This window comes from Dasypus novemcinctus, chromosome 10 (assembly GCF_030445035.2).
Source record: "Dasypus novemcinctus isolate mDasNov1 chromosome 10, mDasNov1.1.hap2, whole genome shotgun sequence".
Taxonomy (NCBI): Eukaryota; Metazoa; Chordata; class Mammalia; order Cingulata; family Dasypodidae; genus Dasypus; species Dasypus novemcinctus.
The window spans coordinates 128,618,154-128,643,821 of record NC_080682.1 but is presented as its reverse complement, the minus strand read 5'-3'; the positions used below and the strand labels follow the sequence as shown (position 1 = coordinate 128,643,821).

General features: G+C 48.7%; 1 protein-coding gene across 5 annotated transcripts in view; it reads left to right on the top strand.

Annotated features, from left to right (window-relative positions):
- LOC131280128 (leucine-rich repeat and calponin homology domain-containing protein 1-like) overlaps window positions 1-25,668 on the top strand; it is a 169,097-nt gene that overhangs the window by 76,645 nt on the left and 66,784 nt on the right. The gene's annotated exons all lie outside the window — the stretch shown is intronic.

Genomic DNA, 25,668 nt, shown 5'->3' with positions numbered 1-25,668 from the left:
CAATTCTCTTGAGAGACACAATTCCATCTATTTCAGAACATCAGGCCTCCCCAGGATGTGAGCACACCTTCCCACTCATTGTATGAGTCTCCAACCAATGATATAACACACTATACCACTATGACAAGGTGAGCAGTCACACACTCCCTAGAAGCCTGTCACTGTGCCAGATGCCCCCACCTTAAGGACCTTAACCAGGTAATCCTTCTTTATTAAATTTTCCAAAGAGCTTTCTCAACATTATAGTTTAAACCACATGCTCAACAATCTCCCATGTTCAATTTTTTTAAAGATTTTATTTTATTTATTTCTCTCCCCTCCCCCCCAGTTGTCTGTTCTTTGTGCCCATTTGCTACGTGTCCTTCTAAATTTTGTCTGCTTCTGTTGTTGTCAGTGGCATGGTAATCTGTGTTTCTTTTTGTTGCATCATCTTGCTGCATCAATTTCTCTGTGTGTTTGGCACCATTCTTGGGCAGGCTGCACTTTCTTTCATGCTGGGCAGCTCCACTTATGGGGCACACTCCTTGCATGTGGGGCTCCCCTATGTGACCTGTGTGTGGCGGTGCACTCCTTGCATGCATCAGCACTGCGCATGGGCCAGCTCCACACAGGTCAAGGAGGCCTGGGGTTTGAACAGTGGACCTCCCATGTGGTCGACGGACGCCCTAACCACTGGGCCAAGTCTGCTTCCCTCCCATGTTCAATTGTTCCCTCACCCCTCCCCCTGATTCCTTAGGCCATCTGACCCATCCTCCCACCCTAGACCCCCTCAGACCTGCAAAGACCCATCCAGTATTATCCCTATGCCCCCATCTTATCCCTTCCCTGTACAACTGCTTAACCTCCACTTTATCATAGATTTCACTCATGTAGACATCAGTGCACAACCTTCCTCTCCCCACAATTTCCTGTAAGCCTATCATCCAGTCACTGAGACAGCTTTGTTTGATTATTTCATATCAGAAAGTTCATGTAGTAATTGTACTTCAATGCATGGCTTGCTTCACTGTACATAAGGTCCTTAAGATTCATCCATGTTTCCCCATTTGTTTGTACTGTATTTCTTCTTATAGCTGAGTAGTATTCCATTGTATGTATAGACAACATTTTGTTTAAACATTCATCTGTCAATGGGTTTTGGGTTGATTCCCAATTTTAGCAATAATGAAGAATGGCACTATGAACATTAGTGTGCATAGGTTTGTTCCTGGTTTTCAGTTCTTCTGCATATATACCCAGTAGTGTGATTGCTGGGTCATATGGCAAATCTACAGGTAGTTTTTGAGGGACTGCCAAACTGTCCTCCAGAATGGCTGGATTCTACTGCACTCCCAATAGCACTGGATGAATGTTCCCATTCCTTTACACCTCCTCAAACACGTGTAGTCTTCTATTTTTTGATAGCTGCCAGTCTGATGGGAGTAACATGGTATCTGCTAGAAATTGTGATTTGCATTTCCCTAATAGCTGGTGATTTTGAGCATCTTTTCACATGTTTTTTTTTTTTTTAAAGATTTATTTATTTATTTCTCCCCCCTGCCCCGGTTGTCTGTTCTCTGTGTCTATTTGCTGCATCTTCTTGGCTCACTTCTGTTTGTTGTCAGCGGCATGGGAATCTGTGTTTCTTTTTATTGCATCATCTTGTTGTGTCAGCTCTCCGTGTGTGCAGTGCCATTCCTGAGCAGGCTGAACTTTCTTTCATGCTGGGTGGTTCTCCTTATGGGACACACTCCTTGTGTGTGTGGCTCCCCTACAGGGGGACATCCCTGGTAGCATGGCACTCCTTGTGTGCATCAGCACTGTGCATGGGCTAGCTCCACACAGGTCAAGGAGGCCTGGGGTTTGAACCATGGACCTTCCATGTGGTAGACGGATGCTCTAACCACTGGGCCAAGTCCACTTCCCTTCATGTGCTTTTCGGCCATTTGGAATTCTTTTTTGAGAAAGTGTTAGTTCAAATATCTTGACCATTTTTTAAGTGGGTTGTGTGACCTTTATTTTATTTCAAACCAATAATTTACAAGATGTCCATTTTTCTACATCCTCAAAACCATTTTTTTTTCTAATACCAGCATTAAAGTATGTGTATAGTTGCACCTTATTTTTATTTTTGGTATCTTATGTGCATTTCTCTAATGGCTAATGATGTTGAGCATCTGTTTACATGCTTTTTGGGCATTTGTACATATTCTTGGCAGATATGTCTATTCAAGCCCTTTTCCCATTTCTTAATGGGGCTGATTGTCCTTTTATTGAGTTATAGTAATTCTCTTTATATTCTGTGTATTACACTGTTAGCAGAAACACAGTTTCCAAATATTTTCTTTCCTTTTTTAGGTTTTCTTTTTTACTTTTTGGAAAAGTAGTATAGTAGAAAAGTAGTTAAGTAGAGATCATGGTTCAGATTTTGGAATTAGGTCCTCTTTCTGACCTAGGGCATACATTTAAGGTTAGAGCCACCTTCTTGCTCTATGGTCCCCATGAGCTTGCCTAAGAGGGTCAAGGGTGCAAGGGGAGCAGAAAATGAAGAGGTGGCTGGGCTGTTGGGGAAGAGCATGGCTGCAGATTCTCCATGTCCTGTGGCTGGGGAGAGCTTGGATACCTTTCTCAGGAGGGAGCATTCCCACACAGTGCTTTTCATCAGAGAGCTCTTCCCCTCCTGGGAACACTGGACCCCTTTGATGGAAGGTCTGGCCTTTTGGGAAGTTCTCTATGACTTATATCCATTCAGCTGGCAATCTCAGATGAGGCTCCAGAAAATTTCTGTCACAATTCTAAAGCCATTCCATAGATGGAATTTCCTATTAGAGTGCAACCCAAACCCCTTTTCTGTGCCCCTCACCTGAGGGCATATGATGCCACTGAATATTTTCTAATGTTCACTTTGACTGATGGAAAACACTTGACTCTGGTTTGTTCTTCCCCAAGATGGACCACAGATCTTGTTTGGATACTGGTTATTGCTCCTTGGTTTTATGAACACCTTGGAAAAATTTCAAATCCTGTCAGTGCCTCATGTTGGTGCCAACAGACCCAGAGACCAGGGCAAGTCATCCAGGTTTGCCTGTGGGGAATTCCTGGGATTGCTAGGTGGATTACTTTTTGAAGCTGTTAAAGTCCTGACCCAGTCACCTGGACAAGACACAGGTAACAGGTGATGCAGGTGGAGGCCTTTTCTGGCACTAGCCTGTGTTACATTTTCAATGTGCCCTCAGGAACTGTCACCAGCCCTTGGCAGGTGGGGAGGCTTAGCTAGGAGGGTCTCCTGATCATTAGCTCTTCCTGACAGAAAGCTGTGGTATCAGTGCCCTTCTAGAAGTACATGAAATGGCTCATTTCAGCTTCTCAGATCTTGAAACTGCTGTGAATGGGGAATGGGCTTGGTGCATGTAAACTCTGCACCTTTTCAGGCCTCTGGGATGCAGTAGACCCTGCAGAAAGTGGTGAGAAGGCTGTCCAGGCTTGGAGGAGATTCCTCCTCTCCAGCACACACCTGGCTGGGTAAATCTAGGGCAGGTGGTCCTGCACCATGTTGGCAAGTCCCTCCTGGGCTGCATCCAGGACTTTGCAGGCAGTGACTCTTCTTCAACATCTTCTCATTACTTCCCCTCCATCTGCCCAGGCCTCCCTTGTTCTAGGGCTGTTGGAAAGAGCCAGTCCGAAGTAGTCACAGCATGTATGAGCTTGGATGGAGCCCATCGGAAGGCCTGGGACTTGGGGCAGAAGGGCTGAACAGTGAGGAACACAGGTCATGCAGCTGCTGACTTGCTGGGAGTTCACAACCACGGTGTCTATTGGTGGGCTGAGGGATGGGGACAACTGCTGTGTCAGAGGGAGAGAGGATTACTGCCCAGTGGCTGCAGGTGCTGGTGAGTCTTGTGGCCAGAGGGAATTACGGGAAGCCACTGTGATGCTGCCCTACCACCCCAAGTGCTTAAGGGCTGATTGGGACAGAGCTGCCCCCATTTCTCCTGCAGAATCTACCCTGAGATGCAGGCCAGCCCAAGGTGTGTCCCCAGGCCTCCTGCCTCACAGGGTGGATCCTCCATACCTCTCCTTGTCCTTATTGTACTCCTTAGCCCCAGGCTCCTCCCTGACCTCCATCTCCTCAGGGCAGCTTGGGCATCAGGGCCCTGAGACAAGGCCTGTCTGAGGGAGAGAGTTGAAGGTTTGGTGCCCTGAGGTTTCAGGAACAATAGGACTTGGAGGCAGGTGGGCAGTGGTGCCAAGTGAACACGGTGGCTGTTGGGAAGGTGGGGCTGCAGCACCTCCCCAACAGCCACCACCATGTGGCTCATCCACCAAGGCTGAGGGACTCAGCTGATGGGGAGAGACAGAGTTCCTCTTGTTTCAGTTGCAATTGCCACCTAAGCATGCACCTCCACTGAGCATGACTGGACAAGTGCTCCACCAGTGAATGCCCACCCCATCCCATCACCTGGACTGATCTGCCCCAATGTGCTTGAGTCTCAGAAATTCTATTGGACTCCTGGCCTCAGTTTCCTCCTTGGGAAGATGGTGCTTCAAGGACCAACCCATGAGTTTGAATATAGGACTGACTGGGGGGATCAATAGGAAGGGCTGCCCTGAGCCTGGCTCATGGACAGGGTGGCTGAAGGGACAGGTCTGTTCCTGGGCAGGATTTTCCTCTGCCCAGTGAGGAGGCTCTTGGCATCAGCCCCTACTGAACCAGGTTTCTCATTTCTTAAGGAGGTCTGCATGCCCTTTCCAGACCTCGGACCTTGGTATGATCAGAGCATGGATTAGTGTTGCCCGCCAGAGGGGTCCAGACCCACCCCATATCTGAGAAGGTGCGATTTAGGGCTCATCCTTTACCTGGTAAACATGGTGCATGCACTTCCTTAGGCTTGTAGCTTCATACAGTGACCAAAGCAGACAACAATCCCTGCCTTCTGGGTTCCTTTAGAGTGGGGGCTGCAGGCAATAGGATGCAGTATCTTCAGCAGAGGGTACACTCAGGAAGAAGTTGTGACACCCTCACTGTCTCACCTAGATATGGACATGACTTCCATGGAAGGGGTGGGTCTGGTGGATGCCTTGAAATGAAAATGTGAGCACACTGTGGGTGAGGGTGGGCATCTCTCCTCTCCAGACAGCATCATGGGGTGTCAGGTGGTGGGTGACAGGGTACAGCTGGGCCGGATCTGGGCCCACACATCCTGAGACCCCTGGAAGGCCAAACCAGAGGGCATCCCCCTCCCCTTGTAGAGGAGTAAAGATGCTGGGCACTGTCTGCAGAGGACATCAGGGGACCAGTCCATGAGAGAACCTTCCCCCTCCTTTGGAACCTCAAAGTCCCCAGGCCACCAACACCACCTCATGCAGGCCCCCAACAGGAGGTGGTGAGCAGCCTGCTTCAAATCTGCTGTGAACCTCAGTCCTGTCTGCCTCCTGCAGGGTTGGCAGGGATGGATGCATCCAAGTCATGGCAAGACCGGTGCCAGTGGGAAGGGGAGACACAAACAACACATGGCAAAAGATGAGGCAGCTCTTTGGGCCAAGTGTACTGGCAGGGGGCCATGAGGGACTGGCACAGGAGGCCCTGACCCCTCATTACTCACACACAAGCTTCTACTGTGTGTCAACACCAGGCAATGAACAGAACAGTTGGAATTTTTGCCAGTCCTTATGGACTTTATGTTCACTGGGAGGGTCCCTGTGTGTGTTGTGGAGGGAAAGGTCAGAGCCTGATTATGTAGTCCCCACCTGCCCTCAGCACCATCTGCTTCCAGGGCACCTGGATGGACCAGTACTGTGAAGATTTCCTGCAGCCTTCAGAATTTTGTGCCTCAAGCTGCTGGTGGCCAATGCCCATGTAACTGACTGGCTCTGCTCTGGAGCACTGTGCCATGGTTCTTCTTTCATAGATGAGCCACCCAGAGGCCACTGAGGCAGACCCAGAGGGTGAGGAGGTCTCAGGGTAGGGCACATGAGCTTGCGGGGTAGGGGCCAGGATTGCACCACAGAGGCTGGAACTAGCAGAGGTTGCCCTTGGACTGGGATCATAGAAGAGCCTGACATATGACTTGGGTGCCTGTAGGCTGGGAACACTTTTATGGGCTGGATCTTCTGCTAGAGGTATTGGGATCTTCTCTGTATTGGAAAGACACTCAGAGCCATTCATAGTGGGGAAACTGCCTCTTGTCCAGCTCTTTTGTCATCCTCATCCCACAGGGCAGCAAATACCTCCAGTGCAACCTATAGCCCAAGTTCCAAGGTGTGTGGCAGACACCAGAGCAGTACCAGGGCCTGAGTCAGTTCCATCACTGCCTTTACTGCCCATTTCCATGTTGTACCAGTGCCTTTTCTGAAAATAGAGTTTGACACACTGTGTGCTCTGGAGCCAGCTCCTTCAGCAGCAGAAGCACTGGTTTTAGAACTTGAAGGTGCCTTGGTACAACCTCCTTTGCCACCTATGGAGGTAGCAACAATGCCCCTTCTGGAGGTAGACCTGGCTCCATCCTTAGGTATAACACCTGCTGCCAGCTTGGAGACACTGGTGAGCACTTCCTGAGTAGGAGGTGGTCCCACTGCTACCTTCACTGCCATCTTTATAGGTCACTGGAGTGCTCATTCTGGAACTATAATCAGTTAAGTCACCTTCAGAGCAATGGCTCTGGAGAGGGAGGCAAATGTGGCACCAGCACCAAAGCCAGGAAAGAGCTCAGATCAGTACCAGGGTGGGCTGCCCCACAGATCCTTAATGCCCTTCTGAGATCTCTCAGAATGGTCTGTGTGAGGAGAGGCTGACCTGGCTTTCTCTCCTGAGCTGGTGTCTGAGTAGTTAACAAGGATGGATGCGGTGAGCAGCTCAGCTCAGGAGCGTGGAGCTGGGAGAATCTTTCTCCCATGTTCTGCCTCCCCAGACTTTCCATCCTTGATCCAGAATCCTATGATCTGGGTCAAGACCCTGCTCCATTGCGAGCATTGTAACCTGGGCGAGTTTATTAATCCCAAGCCCACAATTCCCCTTCTAGTGAGTAGATATAGGGCAGTAGCTGTACCTGTCCCATGCACCATTGTGACAATGACCCTGGCCAGCATCCTGAGGGACTGCAGGATCTGAGTTAGCTGGGTGTGGCTGGCCATGTTCCCCTCCTTCCCAGGAACTGTTCAAGAAAGTGGCACTCTATCACTGTCTGGACTCCATCTGGTCCCAGTGAGACAAGAAGGGCAAGGAAAACATGGCTCCCGCCATCTACGCCATCATCACCAAGTTCAAACTTGTGACCAAATGCATCATTGTCAGCTACCTCAAGGACCACACCATGAAGGCCATGGCCAGGGCCAGGGTGGTGGTGCACTGGATTGACCTGCCTAGGGTGAACTCAGGGGCCCTCTCTGGAGTCCTGGGGATGCTCTGTGCTCTTGTCTTCTCTCGGTCTCCAGGCCCTGCCACAGCCTGTATCACAGCCCTCCATCTCCTCACATCCCAAACAGGCTCCTCCCTCAGATTGAATGTAGGTCCCTCTCTTGGTGCAAGGTGTGCCCTCAGGGACTCCCTGGGGGCCTCTCATCCAAGGGGGGAGATGCCAGCTGAGGGTGCTAAAGCTGGAACAGGGGACACTCAGACCACACCTCATTTCTCATTCTTTCTCCCTCTCCAGGAGGATGTAATCTTCAAGAACTTCTCATTCTATGACATGCTCTCTGCTCTGAAAGCCTCATGATTGGCCGTCTGTAGGAGATGTGGGAGGAAGCTTCCAGGTTTACCGGTCTCCCTCCACAGAAAGTCAGTCAGGACCAAGGGCCCCCTTGTGAGGCTGGACATCACTCCACAGGGAGCTTGGGAGGCAGGGTCTCCTCAGGAGGGACTGTGTGGGCTGGGGCTCCACAAGTCCTCAGGTCAGCTCTTCTGCCTCAACACGGGTCCCTGCTCATTCAGCCACAGAGTTGAGTAAAATGGGAACATGTCCATTGTGTGCTTTTCAGCAACACACTCTGTCTAGTTGAAATCTGCACATATTAACACCAGCAGCTCATGAAATAGGAGTGGGGATCTCTGCTGTGCTGAGCTTAGAGGTCAGCTCCCAAGTCCATGATGTCCAGCAGGGCTCAGAGCTGCCCAGTTTCACCTCCACCCACCCAGGCAATCCTGGTCCCAAGCCACAGAAGGAAAGTGGATGTGCTCCTAGTCACTTCCAAACACCCCTACCTTTCCCCTTCCTTCTTGCCCTCCCCCAGGGACATCTTCCACTTCTTTCAGATGCCATCTGAGATTACCTCAAAAGGGAACAATGTCTCACAGGGCAGCAAACTGATCATCCAGTTAAAGAGCAAGCTTGGGTAGTTAGGACTCAGGAAATGGGTTTGTTTGTTTTTCCCTGGCAGTTTAATTGCAAACATTCTGTTTGGCCTATTTGGGATGAAGATGAAGAGGGACCTGTTTCATTCATTGGCAGTTGGTGGGCAGATGCAGCTCCATAGGCCATGGTTCTTAAATGCAGTGGAGGTGGCTGGGATCTTCCAGGAGATGATGAAATGGCAGGATTTGAGGTCTCCATCCATATGGGGGTCTCAGAACTGCACCTCGTTACCAATAGTATGTGTCAGAGAGCTATGAGAAGTATTTGGGAGACACAAAACCATGGTGAGGCCCTCCTGATGAAAAGTAGAAGATTTCACATAAAAGCTGAAGAAAAATTCAGTGTACTGTCCTGCAGGGACATGTGCTCCCAGCCATGACACCGCAGGGTAGGGTGTATCTGCAGGCAGAATATCCTGAGTGGACCCCTGGGAGGGGACACCTTTGGTATGGCCTTGGGCAGTCTTTGGGTTGTCCACACATGTGAGCTGGGGCAGCCAGGATCTGCTCAACTAAGCCTCCAGGGACACCCCATTCCTGAGTTACATTGCTGGGACCACACAAGGCCCCACACACATATACATTCAGAGGCTGAGAGAAACAGACACCCTTTAGTGGTGATGGGCTGTGGGGCAAGGTCAGTGCAGAGGAGGCTTCCACCTGGAGGAAGCTGCATGTCTTCTGATGCCCTGAGTGAATCCTTACTTGGGTCTGTGTGTCCTCCCACAGAATGGAAACACGAACATCCAGTTTTGCCACCCTCATGAAGAGTTGGCAGGTTTCATGTGAGAAAAGGAACATTGCTGAGCATTCCATTGACTCCTGTGGGAGACCAGGAGGGCCAAGGCGTACATGCCACTAGCCTGCACCACTGACTCTGGACTGCCAGTAAGAGGTCAGATCTTTGTCCTCGTGTCACAGATGTACAAAGAGACTCAGGGGGTCCAGGCCTCTTGCACAAGGCCCCCAGGGCACCTCTGATATATAGTAGCAGCAGATTTCCACCTGTCCATTTGGTCTAGGTGTCCAAGACCCCAGGGACAATGGGAGGGGTGGAGGGCCTCGTTGACCTCAACCTGCTCAATCTGGACAAGAGGGGACCCCCAAGTTTTCCACTTTGGTCACAAACCCCAAAGAGGCAAAAAGAAGCAGCAATAGTAGTAGTGGCTGAATATGTCTAATGCCAGAGCCAAGGCCAGGTGGCATCCAAGTCAGGATGGGACCCTCCTCAAACCCATCCTTCCTTGGCCTCTGAGCCTGGGAAGCCTCCCTTCAAACTCCCCTCCCCTGGAACATTTAGGGTCTTGAGCCCTGGGAATCCTTGGGATCTAGTGGCAGCAAGAGCCTGGAAGAGATGGTGCAGGGTGGATTGGGTTTGGTGGGGGGTAATCTTGTGATTGAAGAAAAGCTGGTGATGTGAGGTGACTGCAAGGAAGTTTAGGGGACTTGGAGGCTGGAAAGTTTACAGAGGGATGACAGCTGAGTGTCCAATTTTGTCCCAGGGCGATGCTGGGAGGTCTTAGGTGTCTGAGATGGTTGGGTATTCAAGGTGGGTTCTTGGGGACACCTGAGTACCTGTGCTCAACCCCACCCACCAAAGCTGGGGACGTTCCTCACTCAGTTTTGCTTTTTGCCTTTTTTAAAGATTTGTTTTATTTATTTCTCTCCCCTTCTCCTCTGTTGTCTACTCTCTGCGTCCATTCATTGTGTTCTTCTGCATCTGCCTGCATTATCAGGCGGCACTGGGAATCTGAGTCTCTTTTTTGTTATGTCATCTTGCTGCATCAGCTCTCAGTGTGTGCAGTGTCACTCCTGTGCAGGCTGCACTTTTTTTCATGTGTGGTGGCTCTCCTTGCAGGGTGCACACCTTGTGTGTGGGTCTCCCTTATGTGAGGGTGCCCCTGCATGGCACGGCACTCCTTGCATGCAGCAAGTTTATGACATGGGTCAGGAGACCCTGGGGATTGAACCCTGGACCCTCTATGAACCATGGACAGTAAGGGCTGCTGCCATGACCCAGAGGGGAGGGTGGGGTCTGCCCCAGGATGGTGGCCATGAAGGCATGAGTAGGGCCCAGGTCCTGAGTGGATATGCAGTTGGAGCCAAACCTGTCCCACAGCACAGAGGCTGCAGAGCTGCCAGGATGCACAGCTGTCTGTGCTGCAATTCTCTTGTTGGCAGGATCTGGGATGCTTGTACTAAGCTGTCACTGATTGACCCTCGATCTGAGCCCTGCCCACACTTGTGCCCTCATGGTCAAGGCTGTTGTGGTTTAGACCTTGCTGACCACAGCTACATCCTGAAGTCCAGGGCCATAGTCATCTAGCCTCCTCTCAGATATCTGGGATTGGACTGGAGGTTGTGGGCTCTGCCTGGGTGTTCATTGTTACCTAGAGGTGTCCTGGAGGGGCAGGGGCAGGGCAAGGGCCCTCACAAGAGCAAACCATCTTTGGTGATTGGGAGACAAGAGGGAAAGAGAAAGGCCCCAAAGTCAGTCCACAATCCCCACCCTTTGCTGCATTGTCAACTATTGTCCCCAGGGCCCTGGGATCCCATAACAGTTGTCCAGGCTGAGGACCCCGGGGCATGGTTCAGCCTGCAGGGCAGGGGATTGTACCCTCACTTGGAAACACCCTCAAGACAGAGGTGCAAGTTCTTGTAGGAAATGGGATTAGGGATGATTGGAAAAGTGCCCTCATTTCATGGAGTCTCTCAGGGTTGCAAGAGAAGACAGGGAGACCCCTGTAGATGCAGCTTAGAGCCGAGGAGTCTCCACATAGAATCTGGTGGCTGTGCTGTTTGGAGAAGATTCCAGGACCCATACCCTGAAGCCTGTCCATTTCCTTTTTCCTCTATTTATTTATTTTTTAAATTTTTCTTCTCTTTTCTTTAAAAGATAAATAGATCTCACAAAACTTTATGATAAAAAAACATGAGGTTCCCAGATACCCCAATCTCCACCCACCTACCCATCCCACTCCCACTCCTCCCACATCAACATCCCCTTTCCTCAGTGAGACAAATTCTTTGCATTTGGGAAATACACCCTGGAGCACTGCCAGCCCCCATGGACCTTAGTTTCCATTGTAGTTCACACTGTCCCCCAGTCCATTCAGTGGCTTATGTCAGGATAAACAATGTCCTGCATCTGCCCCTGCAATATCATTCAGGTCAACTCGATGTCCTAAAAAAGCCCCTATCACACCTCTTCCTCTCTCTCTCTGACCTCAGCAACTCCCAGTTGCCTGTACTTCAGGAATTATGAGATTGGAACCATTCTTGTCCAGCAGTGCCACCTGGTGCCATCATTTTGCTCTTATTTTTCACCTTGTAATTTTTTTAAAAAAATTTTTTAATTTTTGTCTTTTTCTTAAAGGTACATAGGTAATAAAATATGTTACATTGAAAAATATATAAGGGTCCCATATAACCCACACAACAACTCCTCAGTCCTCCCACATCAATAACCTCTTTCATGACATTGAAGGACAAATACTACATGACCTCAATGATATGAAATAAACAAGCTGCCCTAGATAGCAAGAGACTGAACGATAGGCTTACAGGAAATCGGAGGGTGGAGGAAGGATATGAGCCGATGTCTGCAGGGGTGGAATTTAAGACGAGATGGTGGTAAGTATGAACACAAAGAAGAGATAAAAGGGGGGCAAGGGGTTGCCTTTGGTTGGGGCTTTGCGGGTTTGAGGGTGGCTGGGGAGGGACGGATGGGTAACATTGCCCAAAAGTGGGGGGAGGGAGGGGTAGCATACGAACACAGGAGAGGGTCAGGTGTTGGTGGAGAGTAAAATGCCGAGAAAATCATATCAAAATATAATAAAGAGGGTTACCTGTTTAGAATGCTCGGAGGGGAGGGTCTGATGCAGGACGGGCTCCTGGGGAATGTCTAAATGCTCATTCTGCCAGAGTGGGTGACACCATGGGGTAGAAACCCAAGTAGTGAGAGTGGGGGTGGACCCACATCCTGGGGAGGACTAATGCCATCAAATAGAGGGAACTGTATCCCTCGAGAGAAAGGGTGGCTCCCAGGGCATTGGGGCAGATGAGCAAGTTAGGCCCTGAACACTATTCCATCTATCTCTGGAAGTGGCTCCTCAGGAAACGGAGGTTGGCTGTCACTATGGGCACCAAGGTGGAAGGGAAAATGGACGTTAAATGTGTGGAACCAAGGTAAATGGGGGGTAAGAGAGGAGTTTCTTGAGAGTACACAAGGATGGATATAAAACATGTAATATTACACCATAACATATAGGAGATGACAGACTGATAATGTAAACCATAATGTAAAACATAGGATAACTAAAAATGTAAAGAACTGTGTATCCTAAAGTATGCACCATAATGTAAGCACAGATGTCACCTTGTTAGAAAGCTAATGTCTCAGACTCTGTACATCACGTTAAGTAAATATGATGTGAATAGGGTGTAAGAGTATCGCTGTGGAAGGAAAAAGGTTTTGTGGTGGATGTATGGGAGTGCTGTATATTATATATATGCATTGCTGTGGTCTAGGACTCCTGTGAAGAGAAGCTGAATAATTAGGGGAAAAAAAAAAAAAGAAAAAGATAGGATGTAGAATTTTTTCAAGTCAACATTCTTTATCTAAGTTCCTTATCTAACTTTATCCAAGTTCTTTATCGAACCTTTAAACCCATCGCTATATGCCATTCCCTAGTAAGGGACCATGACATTATATTGGGCTTCAAATTTCGGGGAGTTCTGGATCACAGAGTGTTTCAACAATGGCAATGGAAGGATACTGGTATGGGATACCAATGACAGGTGATATATGGCTGACAGGGAGCTGTACAGAACATATGTCCAGGGTGCATGGTAATGTTTGGATATACTCATAGTGGCAACAATTAAAAACCACAGCAGGGGGGGTACTGGGTTCCTGGCCAGTGGTGTTCTGTCGTGGCCCCTAGGGGAGCACCGACAGTCTCCCAGGTACAGCGGCGGGGACCGGGAGGGAGTGAGGGTTCAACAGTGAGCCCCTGATGCTAATGACTATGCTTGTGAGCTGATAAGCCTAAAATAAGAACAAGGCCCAGAGCAACATTGTGCCTGGGAATTTCCTCCTGTCAGCCTTCATGTTACTCAAATGTGGCCAGTCTTGAAGCCAAACTCAGCATGTAAATGCAATGCCTTCCCCCCAGCGTGGGACATGACACCTGGGGATGAGCCTCCCTGGCACCGAGGGACCACTATCAACTACCAACTGATGATGCAACTGGAAAATGACCTTATACAGAAGGTTCAATGCGGATCAGCAGAATATTCATGTCTACATAAAATAACATGACTTTAAAATGCTGTTTGACCTAAAGTAAGGGGGAAGTGGAAAGGAGAAATGAGTTTATATGGCTACGAGTTTCTAAAAAAGAGTCTGGAGGCTGGCAGAAGGATTGCCCTCATGCACAACTGAGCAGAGTCAGAGAGACAGATAAAGCAGATACAACCCCCAGATATTGGTTCCTTTGAGGGCTAAAGAGACCCATGGGAGTTATGGTCATGGTCGATGAGGTTAACTACCAGGTCAGATGGCCCCTCTTTGGAAATGGTGTTTATGTGTGATGAATCTGGACTCAGATGGGATCTTCCTTCATAAGACTTTCATGCTAATGTGCTGGAGGTGCAGTTAATGTTGGGGTTTAAGATATATTTAGGGGATTTGAATCTCTGGACTGACAATATGATAGCCAGGTCCTGAGCCTCAACAGACTCCAGCACCTACAATCTGATTTATTGGACTTACCACACTCAGCTAAGATGGAGTTGAAGAAGGACAACCACCACACCATGGAGCCTAGAGTGATTACAACTGAAAGTGGGAGGATTGCATCCAGCATCCATGTGGAATCTGAGCCTCCTCTTGACATAGAGGTGCAATGGACACAACCAATCCAATGTCCACATAGAAGAGGTGGCATTGGATTGGGAAAAGTGGACATGGTGGCTGATGGGTATGGGGTAAGGCAGGAAGAGATGAGAGGTGGAGGTGTCTTTGGGACATGGAGCTGCCCTGGATGGTGCTTCAGAGGCAATCACCGGACATTGTAAATCCTCTCAGGGCCCACTGGATGGAATGGAGGAGAGTATGGGCCATGATGTGGACCATTGACCATGAGGTGCAGAGATGCCCAAAGATGTACTTACCAAATCCAATGGATGTGTCATGATGATGGGAACGAGTGTTGCTGGGGGGGGAGAGGTGGGGTGGGGGGGTGGGGTTGAATGGGACCTCACATATATATTTTTAATGTAATATTATTACAAAGTCAATAAAAAAATGAAAAAAAAAACCTCTTTCATCATTATGGCGCATTTATTGTATTTGGTGAATACATTTTGGAGCTCTGCTACATGTAGAGGTGGAGTGTACATTGCCACCCCAGGGTCCACAAGATAAGGGTTGTTGTTGCCCCACCACAGGTGACCGACCAAGATTGGGCTCTGTCCATGATACATAAGGCCCTGAAAGAGCATAACCTGTGTTTAGACCAGCCTATGGACTGCCAGCTGGTGCAAATCATCTCAGAGGATTGTGGGAGTGGGTGGGTGGAGGGCTAGGCAGGTCACCATATTCCCAGCATGAAGGTCTGAAGCCACTGGCCCAAGGGGGCCTGACACCCTGTCCACCAACCATGTTGCCCAAGGTAGGCCTCAGTGCCCACAGCTCCTTCTCCCTGTCTGCTCCATCTCCCTGTGTACCCTTCCTTGGGCATGACCCAGGCATTGGGAGACCAAGCTCAGAGCTAACAGCATTGAGGGAACATTGAAAGAGATTTTCACCTCAGTCCATGGGCATAGTCCAAGCAGAGGAGTCACCATGAAGGACATCCTCTCACCATTAGGGGGTGACTGCCCCTCCAGAAGCACCATGTCTGGTGGACACCAGCACCAAATATGCTGCACACACTGCCTTATGACAGTGAACTATACAGAAAACCTTCTTATCTCCTTTGGAGACTCTGGGGCCAACACAGTATTCTAGAAAGTGGGAAAGGAAGAGAATCCAGAAGAGCAGCACAAACCCTGAGACTGGTTTCTTGGCCCACAGCCCTAAGTCCAGGGTCTTGAGCACCTGGCCTACTTATCACAAAGGAGAGAAAATTACCCACATGTGCACACATGGTAGGTTTGTGCACAATAAGGGGAGCTGTATTCTTGTCAGTAGCCTGCTCCCCTTTCCAGGCCCTGAGCCCTGGCAAGTGATACTTACCCCACCATTTCTAGAAATGGGTTCTGAGCCCTCCTCTGTCAAACTGGAACTGGGACCTGTGAGGGGTGAAATAGGGCAGAAGGATCTCCTGAGGACAGGAGAAGCTGAGCTGGGTCCTCACCCCCCTGAGGCTGAAGCAGGAATTGCAGCCAGTGATTCCTTGTAGCCGGCTGTAGGCCAGGAAGATGGGAGGAAAATCGGGCCAAGGTGTGAATACTTGCTGGGCTCAGACACTGTGTGGTCATGGAGGCCCTTAGGACCCCTGGGTCAGCACAGAGCCCAGGACCCTCCACCAGCCTCCTGCCTGCCCCAGCTGGGGGCTGAGGGGCCACTTCAGTCTAGGGGATCAGGGAAGTAAATCTCTAGTCTAACATTTTAAAAGGAAACACTGGTCTTGAATGCATTTTCTCTGTAAATAACATAGTTGCTAGCTCTCCTGGTCTCTCTGAGCTGTTGGTGCTGGATGCTCATCTATAAAATGACAAGCATCACTTACTGCTGGGGGCCACTCAGCAGCAGTGATTGTCCCCAGCACTCCCTCAGCCCTGGTGGTGGCCCACTTTCCTGGACTCCCTCACGGCCTCTCACACACCAGCTATGAGGAGCATTTTCAGCCCAGTTAGGGACCCTGTCTGTAAACACAGGGACAGGGAGCAGAGGAGAAAGAGGAGGGGCTCCTGCCTTTCCATCTGCCCACACTCTCCTGCCTGCCCCTGGGTCCCCTGCTCCTGGCTGTCCTCTGTAGGAGACATCTGGGGACCTTGGCAGTGGAGATGTTATAAGACATCCAGTAACCCCCTCCCTATATCTTCACCCCCAGCTTCTTCAGGCTCTCCAAACCCACCAAGTCCAACAGCAGTGTGGCCCCCCTGGCAGGGTTCTAGGTGCCCTCAATATCCTTGGAGGGTGGGAGGCACAGGAAGGCTGGTGGCTTGTGGTGGTTGCCTGTTCCTGTGAGCAGAGTCATGGATGCTTCACCCATGTGTGCTCTGCTTTGGCCAGTGCACATAACTTCCTGCTCACAGAATCCCCTTGTCGACCTAGTTACTGAGGGTCTGTGAGTACATGGGCTCTCTGTTTCTGACATAGGAGCAGAGATCTGGAACACACTGTTCACAACTTTAGGTACCTGAGTGGGACTTGGTCTTGCTAGAGACTATCCCCACCCACTCCTACCTAAGCTTCAGAACAGAAGTCGAACCTGGCAGCAAGGTGGGAACATTCAGCAGCATGGCACTGCAGTGACAATGGAGATACATCTGTCGGTGAGGCTGCCATGTAGGGGTTGGTGAAATGAGCCCTGATCCAGGGTGGTTGCAAGAGGAGGGGCATGCCTGGAGCCCACCACCAGGTCATCACATGGGAGCTGTGAAGAGAGCCCTGGGCAGGGAAAGAGTGGCCAAGCCTGAGGCTGTGGGCAGCGTCCTAGAGGAGTGCTCTGTCCTGTACTCTCCCAGCCATATGCCACACCCCATCCAGCTAAGGCAACCTGGCATGTGTTCTCTGAGAGCACATTTACACAGTTTATGTCCAGCTAGTCAGTGTAGTACTGAGAAACTAGGCCAGGAGAGAGGGAGGGATTAGCCCAGGGTTCCAGGGTGGAGAGTCCTGAGGGTAAGGCAGGATTGTGGCCTCCAAGCGAGGGCTCAACACACTCCCATAGGGTTTCCTACACAGGCAGAAACTTCCAGGTGTTCTCCTAGGGTCCTGAGCCAAAGGCAGCTTCATTCCCTTCCCTGGTGGAGTGCAGCCTGGGAAGATTCCTGGGCCAGGGCTTCTCTTAGAAGCAGGTGGATTTTTTCCTTTTTCTCCTGTTCCAGTTAACAGGGAACTTCAGAAACTTCTCTATTTGAAAAGAGAGGATGAACTCCAGGGCTGCAATCTCATTGGGGTCACCGCTTTGAGTAAATTGGTACTCTCAGCCACTCAACTGAAGGCGAGTGCATCAGGCTGCTCACACCATCCCTGCATTTTCAGTGATGAGCACTAAATCAATGTATGGACAATGAAATGATGGTACCACAATATCTCCATTCCCCAAGGCAACAGGAAACTCTTCTCTGGCTCCAACTCCCCCACTGTGGCATCAATTCTATTTGGCAAAATTAACTAAAGGAGGACAATTCCAGCTGAGCACTGGTCTTTGCCAAAGAAACCCCAATTAGAAGTTATGCAAACAAAGATCAGTCAGTCTTTGTCCATCGACAATCATGGACCAGGATCCTCATGGTGTTCATGCCCATGCATAAGGAAACCCAAACTAAGACCAGCCTCTTTCCTAACTGCAGCATCTTCAACTTGAACTTTTGTAGTCTCAGTCACAGAGTGAAGGTGACAACAGGCTCTCCCTGCTGGACCATGGCCTGGATTATGGATGCACTAAACCAGGACATCCTTCCTTCAAGGAATGTCCCATAGACCCATGGATGGAGGGAAGCATCAAAGATCATGCATGTCACAACCAAGGCTGGACACAGCTACTCCCATTGCTGTGATTCAAGCTCTCAGAGAGTGCTATGCCAGGTCTTTCTGGCTCCTGAACTGACACTAGGGTGGCAGTGCTTGCCCTCAGTTCTTCACTAGCCATGGACACAAGCCTCTTCTGGTTGGGATTGCCCCAGCCTTGAGTTAATGGACTCAAAGTTCTCCATATCCAGCTCTTTCTCACTCCTGTTCAGTGGCTTGAGCACCTCCCCCTCTTCATCACTCCCTCTGCATCTTCCCCACAACCACATGTAAGTTATTTCCCACCGTCTGCCTTGGCAGGGCTGGAGGATAGAGCTGGGGCTGGAGGGGCACAAGTCCTTGTATGTCCTTGTGCAGGGTTTCCTGAAGAGTCCCTGTTGCACATAGAACATGCCCCAAGTTTAAAATGATAGGTGTCAGGACTCAAGCCCTGCTTTGAGAAGTATGAGGTGGAACCTGGGAATCTATGCTTTTAACACGGGGATAGGAAATTGGAAGAGACAGGTGTGAGAGTGTTGGCTTCATGATCACCCAGAGAGCCATTTGCTGTGACTGGATTTTCCTGGGGCAAGGGTCTGTTTTGGATTGGAGCATGAATGCTACAAAAGAATCACCATTCCTATGGTGTGACTGCATTTACTAATAGGACCTTTGGAAGGTTTACTGAATACTTAAGGTTTGGACTCATTTGTGAGTAAGGTCTTTAAAAATCCTATTTAGATGAGTTCAATTGAAATGAGATGGGCCTTATAGGCAAAGGATCTCAGACCACAAAACAGGAGAAACTTGAGACAGAGAGAGAGAGAAAGAGAGAGATTGTCATGTGACTGAGACAGCAGTGAAGACCAACCCACAAGTTTGATTATTGGAATCACTGGGAATATCCATCAAAGGGCTGCCCCAAGCCTGGCTCATGGACAGGGCAGCTGAAGGGGCAGGGCTGCTCCTGGGCAGGATTTTCCTTTTCCCATGAAGAGGCTCTTGGTGTCACCCATACTGACCCAGTTTTCTCATTTATTAAGGAGGTCTGCAAGACCTTTCCAGAACTCTGATCTTGGTGTGGTCAGAGCAAGGATCAGTATTGCCCACCAGAGGGGTCCAGTCCCACACCATGTCTGAGAAGGTGCTGCTTAGTGCTCATTCTTCACCTGGTAGACAAGAAGTGTTTACTTGGTGTATGCACTTCCTTAGGTATGTAGCCTCATACACTAACAAAGCAGACAACAGTCCTTGCCTTCTGGGTTGCTTTGGAGTGGGGGCCACAGGCAATGGGAAAAAGCATTTTCAGCAGGGGGTACACTCAGCAAGCAGGTGTGACAACCTCACAATCTCCCCAAGATATGACTGTGACTTCTGTGGCAGGGGTGGGCCTGGCAGATGCCTTGAAATGAAAAGGTGACTACACTTCGGGTGAGGGTGGGGGTCTCTCCTCTCCATACCCCAGTGTGGGGAATTGGGTGGTGGGTGGCAGGGTATGGCTGGGAAGGTTCTGGGCCCACACATCCTATGACTCCTGAAAGACTGAACCAGAGGATTTCCCCCTCCCCTTGGAAAGGAGTAATAAGCTGAGTACAGGGTCCTGTGTCACTGTCTGCAGAGGACAGCAGGGGGCTCAGTTTGTGAAAGATCCCTCCCACACCTCTGCCCCCTCAAAGGCCCCAGGACCACAAACAGTACTCATGCAGGCCCCCAAAAGGTGGTAGTGAGCAGCCTACTTCAAATCTGCCATGGATGTCAGTCCAGTGTGCCTCGGCAGGGATGGCTGCATCCCTGTCATGGGGAGGTCAGTGTCAGGGAAGGGGAGATACATATGACACTCTGCAGATGATCAGGCAGCTCATCAGCCAAGGCTACTGGGTGGGGGCTGTGAGGGCCTGGGGCAGAAGGATGGGCCCTGACACCTCATTATTCCCATAGTGATGAAGCTTCTACTATGTGCCATACAAGGTTATGAACAAACCGGTCAGAACTTTGTGAGTCCTTATGGACTTTTTGTTCAGTGGAAGGGTCCCAGGGTGCATTGTGGAGGGAAGAACAGGGTCTGACTGTGTGATTCCCACCTGCTTTGAGCACCCTCTGCTCCCAGCTGTGCACCTTGATGAATTAGTACTCTGAGGATTTCCTGCAGCTTCCATACTTTCCCTGAATCAAGCTGCTGATGCCCATACACAGGTATCTGCCTGGCTCTGCTCTGGAACACGGTGCCATGGTTCTGTTGGACAGATGGAGCACTGAGGCAGACCCAGAGGGTGAGGGGGCCTTGGAGTGGGGGCACATAAGCTTGTGTGTGTGTCGGGATTACACCACTAAAGCCAGAACTAGCAGAGGTTGCCCTCGGGCTGGGATCAAAGAAGAGCCCCAGACATGCGACCTGGGTGCCTATAGTCTGGAAACATGTTTATAAGCTGAATCTTCCACTAGAGGTAATGGAATTTCTCTGTATTGGGAAGACACTTGGAGTCATTCATGGTGGGGAAACTGCCATTTGTCCAGCTCATTTTTCATCACCATGGCAGTAAATGCCTCCAATGTGACTTATAGCACCTGTTCCACCGTGTGTGGCAGAAACAGGGGCAGCTCCATGGCCTGAGTTAATGCCATCACCACCTGAACTGCCAGCTGCCAGGTTGCACCAGAGCCTGCACTGGAAATAGAGTCTCACACATTATGTGCTCTGGAGCTAGCTCCTGAGCTGAAGGTGGCTCTAATACCACCACAAATGCCAGCCACAGATATAGGGCCCAGCCTCTATCCCAGGTTTGACCATCCTACCTCAGCAGGAGCAACTGTTCAAGAGCTGGAGGCAGCTACATCACAATCAGGAGCACGAATTCCAGGGCTGGAAGCAAGTCCAGCTCCACCTACCTTGCTGCTGGTACAAGTAACTGGACCTCCCACTAGAGGTTCAGCCTGCTCCCTCAGCAGCAAAAACACTGGCTTTAGAGCTTGAAGATGCCTTAGTACCACCTCCATTGCTACCTATGGAGGTAGTGCCTGTGCCCCCTCTGGAGAAAAACCTGGGTCCATCCTTAGGTTTAACACCTGCTGCGAGCCTGGTGACAGCCACATCACCATCGGTGTCAGCACTTACTGTGCAGGAGGTGGTTCCATCGCTACATTCAGTGCCATCTGCAAAGGTCACTGCAGTGCCAATTCTGGAGCTAGTCAGGTATGTCACCTTCAGGTGAAATGCCCTCAAGAGGGAGGGAAGTGTGGCACCAGCACCATAGCCTCAGATAGAACTCAGATTAGCACCAGGGCAGGCTGCCTTGGCAAGAGATTTCATCAGGAAAACATGGCTGAATCCAATCAACAAACTAAAAATCAGGAAGGGGAGCAGAACTTAGCACAAGCAATGAAAGATCTCAGAACATTTATCACTAACAAATTTGATGAAGTAATGAAAGAGGTTAACAACATGAAGATAACACTGGGAGGGGAAATTGAAGACATACGCAAAAACATAACAGACATGATGGGAATGAACACCACAGTTCAAAAAATCAAAAATACACTTGCAGCAAATATCAACAGACTAGAAGAGGCAGAGCAGAGAATTAGTGATGTGGAAGACAGTACATCAGAAATCAGATAGTAGAAGGGGCCGATAAAAAGATAGAAAAAATCCAGCAAGGATTTAGGGTCCTGAATGACAATGCAAAATGCTCAAATATACGTATTATAGGTATTCCAGAAGGAGAAGAGAAGGGAAAGGGGTCAGAAGGAGTGTTGCAGGAAATAATGGCTGAAAACTTCCCAAATCTACTGAAAGAGACAGATGTACATATCCAAGAAGCACAGCGCACTCCACTGGTCATAAACCCCAACAGGCCCACCACAAGACATATACTCATCAAATTATCCAATGCTCAACACAAAGAGAAAATCCTAAAAGCAGCAAGAGAAAAGAAAATCATCACATACAAGGGAAGCTCCATAAGATTAAGTGCTGATTTCTCATCTGAAACCATGGAGGCAAGGAGGCAGTGGTATGATATAGTCAAGGTACTAAAGGAAAAAAATTTCCAACCAAGAATACTATATCCAGCTAAACTAACATTCAAACATGATGGAGAGTTCAAAATATTCGCAGATAAACAGAAACTGAAAGAGTATACCAACAAGAAACCTCCCCTTCAAGAAGTTCTAAAGGGAGTTCTGCAGGAAGAAAGGAAAAAACAGGACAGGCAGAGTTGGAGGAGAGTATAAGAGCAACAAAAAAAGACAAACTAGATGGGGAAAAAATACAAACAAAATATGACAAACACAAATCCAATAAAAATATGGCTAACACAAATAATTCCTTGAAAGTAATAACACTGAATGTCAATGGATTAAACTCACCTATCAAAAGATTCAGACTGGGACATTGGATAAGGAAATATGACCCATCTGTATGCTGTCTACAAGAGACACATCTTAGACCCAGAGACGCATGGAGATTGAAAGTGAATGGCTGGAAAACAATCATACAAGCAAACAATAACCAAAAAAAGGCAGGAGTAGCTATATTAATATCAGACAAAATAGACTTTAAATGTGAAACAATTGTGAGAGACAAAGAAGGATACTACAATTTAGTGAAAGGGAAAATCTGTCAAGAAGATCGAACAATCATAAATATTTATGCTCCTAACAAGGGTGCCTCTAAGTAAGTGAGACAAACGCTGGAAAAACTAAGTGAAACAATAGATGCATCTACAATCATAGTGGGGGATTTTAATACACCACTATCTACCTTGGACAGAACATCTCAAAGGAGAATCACTAAAGAAACAAAACATTTGAACAGTATATTAGAGGAGCTGGAACTAATAGACATATATAGATCATTACACCCAAACATAGCAGGATATACATTCTTCTCAAGCGCACATGGATCATTCTCCAAGATAGACCATATGCTAGGCCACAAAGAAAGGCTGAATGAATTAAGAAAGATTGAAATCATACAAAACAATATCTCTGACCACAGTGGAGTCAAGCTGGAAATTTGCAAGGGACAGAGGCCCAGATTTCACACCACGATTTGGAAATTAAACAGCACACTCTTAGAAAAACAGTGGGTCAAAGAAGAAATCTCAAAAGAAATCAATGACTACCTTGAAACAAATGATAATGATAACACAACATACCAAAATTTATGGGATACAGCAAAAGCAGTACTGAGAGGGAAATTTATAGCCATAAATTCATATATCAAAAAAGAAGAAAGAGCAAAAATTGAAGAATTAACAGCACATTTGAAGGAATTAGAAAAACAACAACAAAGTGACCCAACAGGAAGAAAAAGGAAGGAAATAACAAAGATAAGAGCAGAATTAAATGAAATAGAAAATAAGAAAGCACTTGAAAAGATAAACAAGACCAAGAGCTGGTTTTTTGAGAAGATCAACAAAATTGACAAACCTTTAGTGAGACTAACAAAGAAAAAAAGAGAGAAGATGCAAATACACAAAGTAAGAAATGAGAAAGGCGATAGCACCACTGACCCCACAGAAATAAAGACTATCATAAGAGGATATTTTGAAAAACTATATTCCAACAAAAATGACAATTTAGAGGAAATGGACAAATTCCTAGAAACACATAAGCAACCCATATTGACGAAAGAAGAAATTGATGATCTTAACAAACCAATCACAAGCAGAGAAATAGAATCAGTCATTAAAAATCTCCCAACTAAGAAGAGCCCAGGGCCAGACGGCTTCACAGGGGAATTCTACAAAACATTCCGGAAAGAACTAACACCAATCCTGCTGAAACTATTCCAAAAAATCGAAACAGATGGAACATTGCCGAACTCCTTCTATGACGCCAATATTACCCTAGTACCAAAGCCAAACAAAGACACCACAAAAAAGGAAAATTACAGACCAATTTCTCTAATGAACCTAGATGCAAAAATACTTAACAAAATACTTGCTAATCATATTCAACAACACATTAAACGAATTATACACCACGACCAAGTGGGATTTATTCCAGGTATGCAAAGATGGTTCAACATAAGAAAATCAATCAATGTAATACACCATATAAACAGATTGAAGGAATGATCTGTTTGAGGAATGGCTGACCTCCTGGCTTTCTCTCCTGAGCTGGTGGCAAAGCAGTTGACACTGATGGATGTGGTGAACCCAGGCTCAGCAGGGTGGAGCTCGGATGACTTTCCTTCCAGGATCTGCCACCCAAGCCTTTCCATCCCTGATTCAGAACCTTATGATCTGGGCCAAGTCCCTGGTCCACTGCCAGCATTGTAACCTGGGCGAGTTTATTGAACCCAAGCACACACTTGCCCCTCTAGAGAGTAGATTTAGGACACTGGCTGTACCTGCCACATGCCCTGCTGTAATGATAACCCTGATATGAGGGACTGTGGGATCTGAGATAGATGAGTGTGGCTGGCTGCACTCCACTCATCCCCAGGGGCTATTTGAGAAGGTGGTGCTCTGCCACTCTCTGGGCTCCATCTGGTCCTACCATGACAAGAAGGGCAAGGAACAAATGGCACCCACCATCCATGCCATCGTCACCAAGATCAACCTAGTAACAAAGGATGTCATTGCCACCTGCCCTGGGAACCACAGAATAAAGGCCACAGCCAGGGCCAGGATGGTGATACACTAGACCGACATGCCCAGGGTGCACTCAGGGGCCCTCTAGAGTACTAGAGGACTTCTGTGCTCTTGTTATCTCTCAACCTCCAGGCCCTGCCTGACTTGTAGCACAGCCCTTCATATCCTCACATCCCATCCAGGCTCCTCAGATTGTATGGGGTCCCTCTCCTGGGACATGGTGTGACCACAGGGACTCCCTGGGAGTCTCTCATCCAAGGGGGGAGATGTCAGCTGAGGGGGCTGAAGATGATGCAGGGGCCACTCAGACCATACCTCATGGTTCATTCTTCCTCCCTCTCTGGGAGGGCTTAGTCTTCAAGAACTTCTCATTCTATGCCATCCTCTCTGCTGAAAATCACGACTGGCCAGGAGACATGGGAGGATGTTTCTATGTGGACAGGCCTCTCTGTATAGAATGCCAGGCAGTACCAGTGATGCCATGGAAGGCTGGGCACTGCCCCACAGGGAGCCTGGGAGGCAGTGGCTCCAGAGGAGGGGCTGGGTGGGCTGGGGCTCCAGGTTCTCCACATGACCTGAGGTCAGCTATTCTTCCTCAATACTGATCCCTGCTCAGTCACAGAGTTGAGATAATGGGAGCATGTCCAGTGTGTTTTTCAGCAACACACCCTGTCCAGTTGAAATCTACATGTGTTAATACCAGCTGCTCATGAAATAGGAGTAGAGGTCTCCGCTGTTGCCATGCGAGAGCTCAGCACCCAAGCCCATGATGCACTGCAGTGCTCAGAGCTGCCGATTTTCAGCAACACCCACCAGGCAGTCCTGGTCCCAGGCAGCACAGCAAAGTGGGTGGGCTCCTAGAACCTCACACACACCCCACCTTTCTCCTCCTTTCTTGCCCTCCCCTGGAGACAGTTTCTACCTATTTCAGATGCCATCTGAGAATTTCTGAAATGAGAATATCTCCTCACAGGTTAGTGAACTGATCATCCAGGCAAAGAGGAAGCTGGTGAGGTTCAGGGATTAGGAGGTGGGCTTGTTAGTTTTTGCCTGGG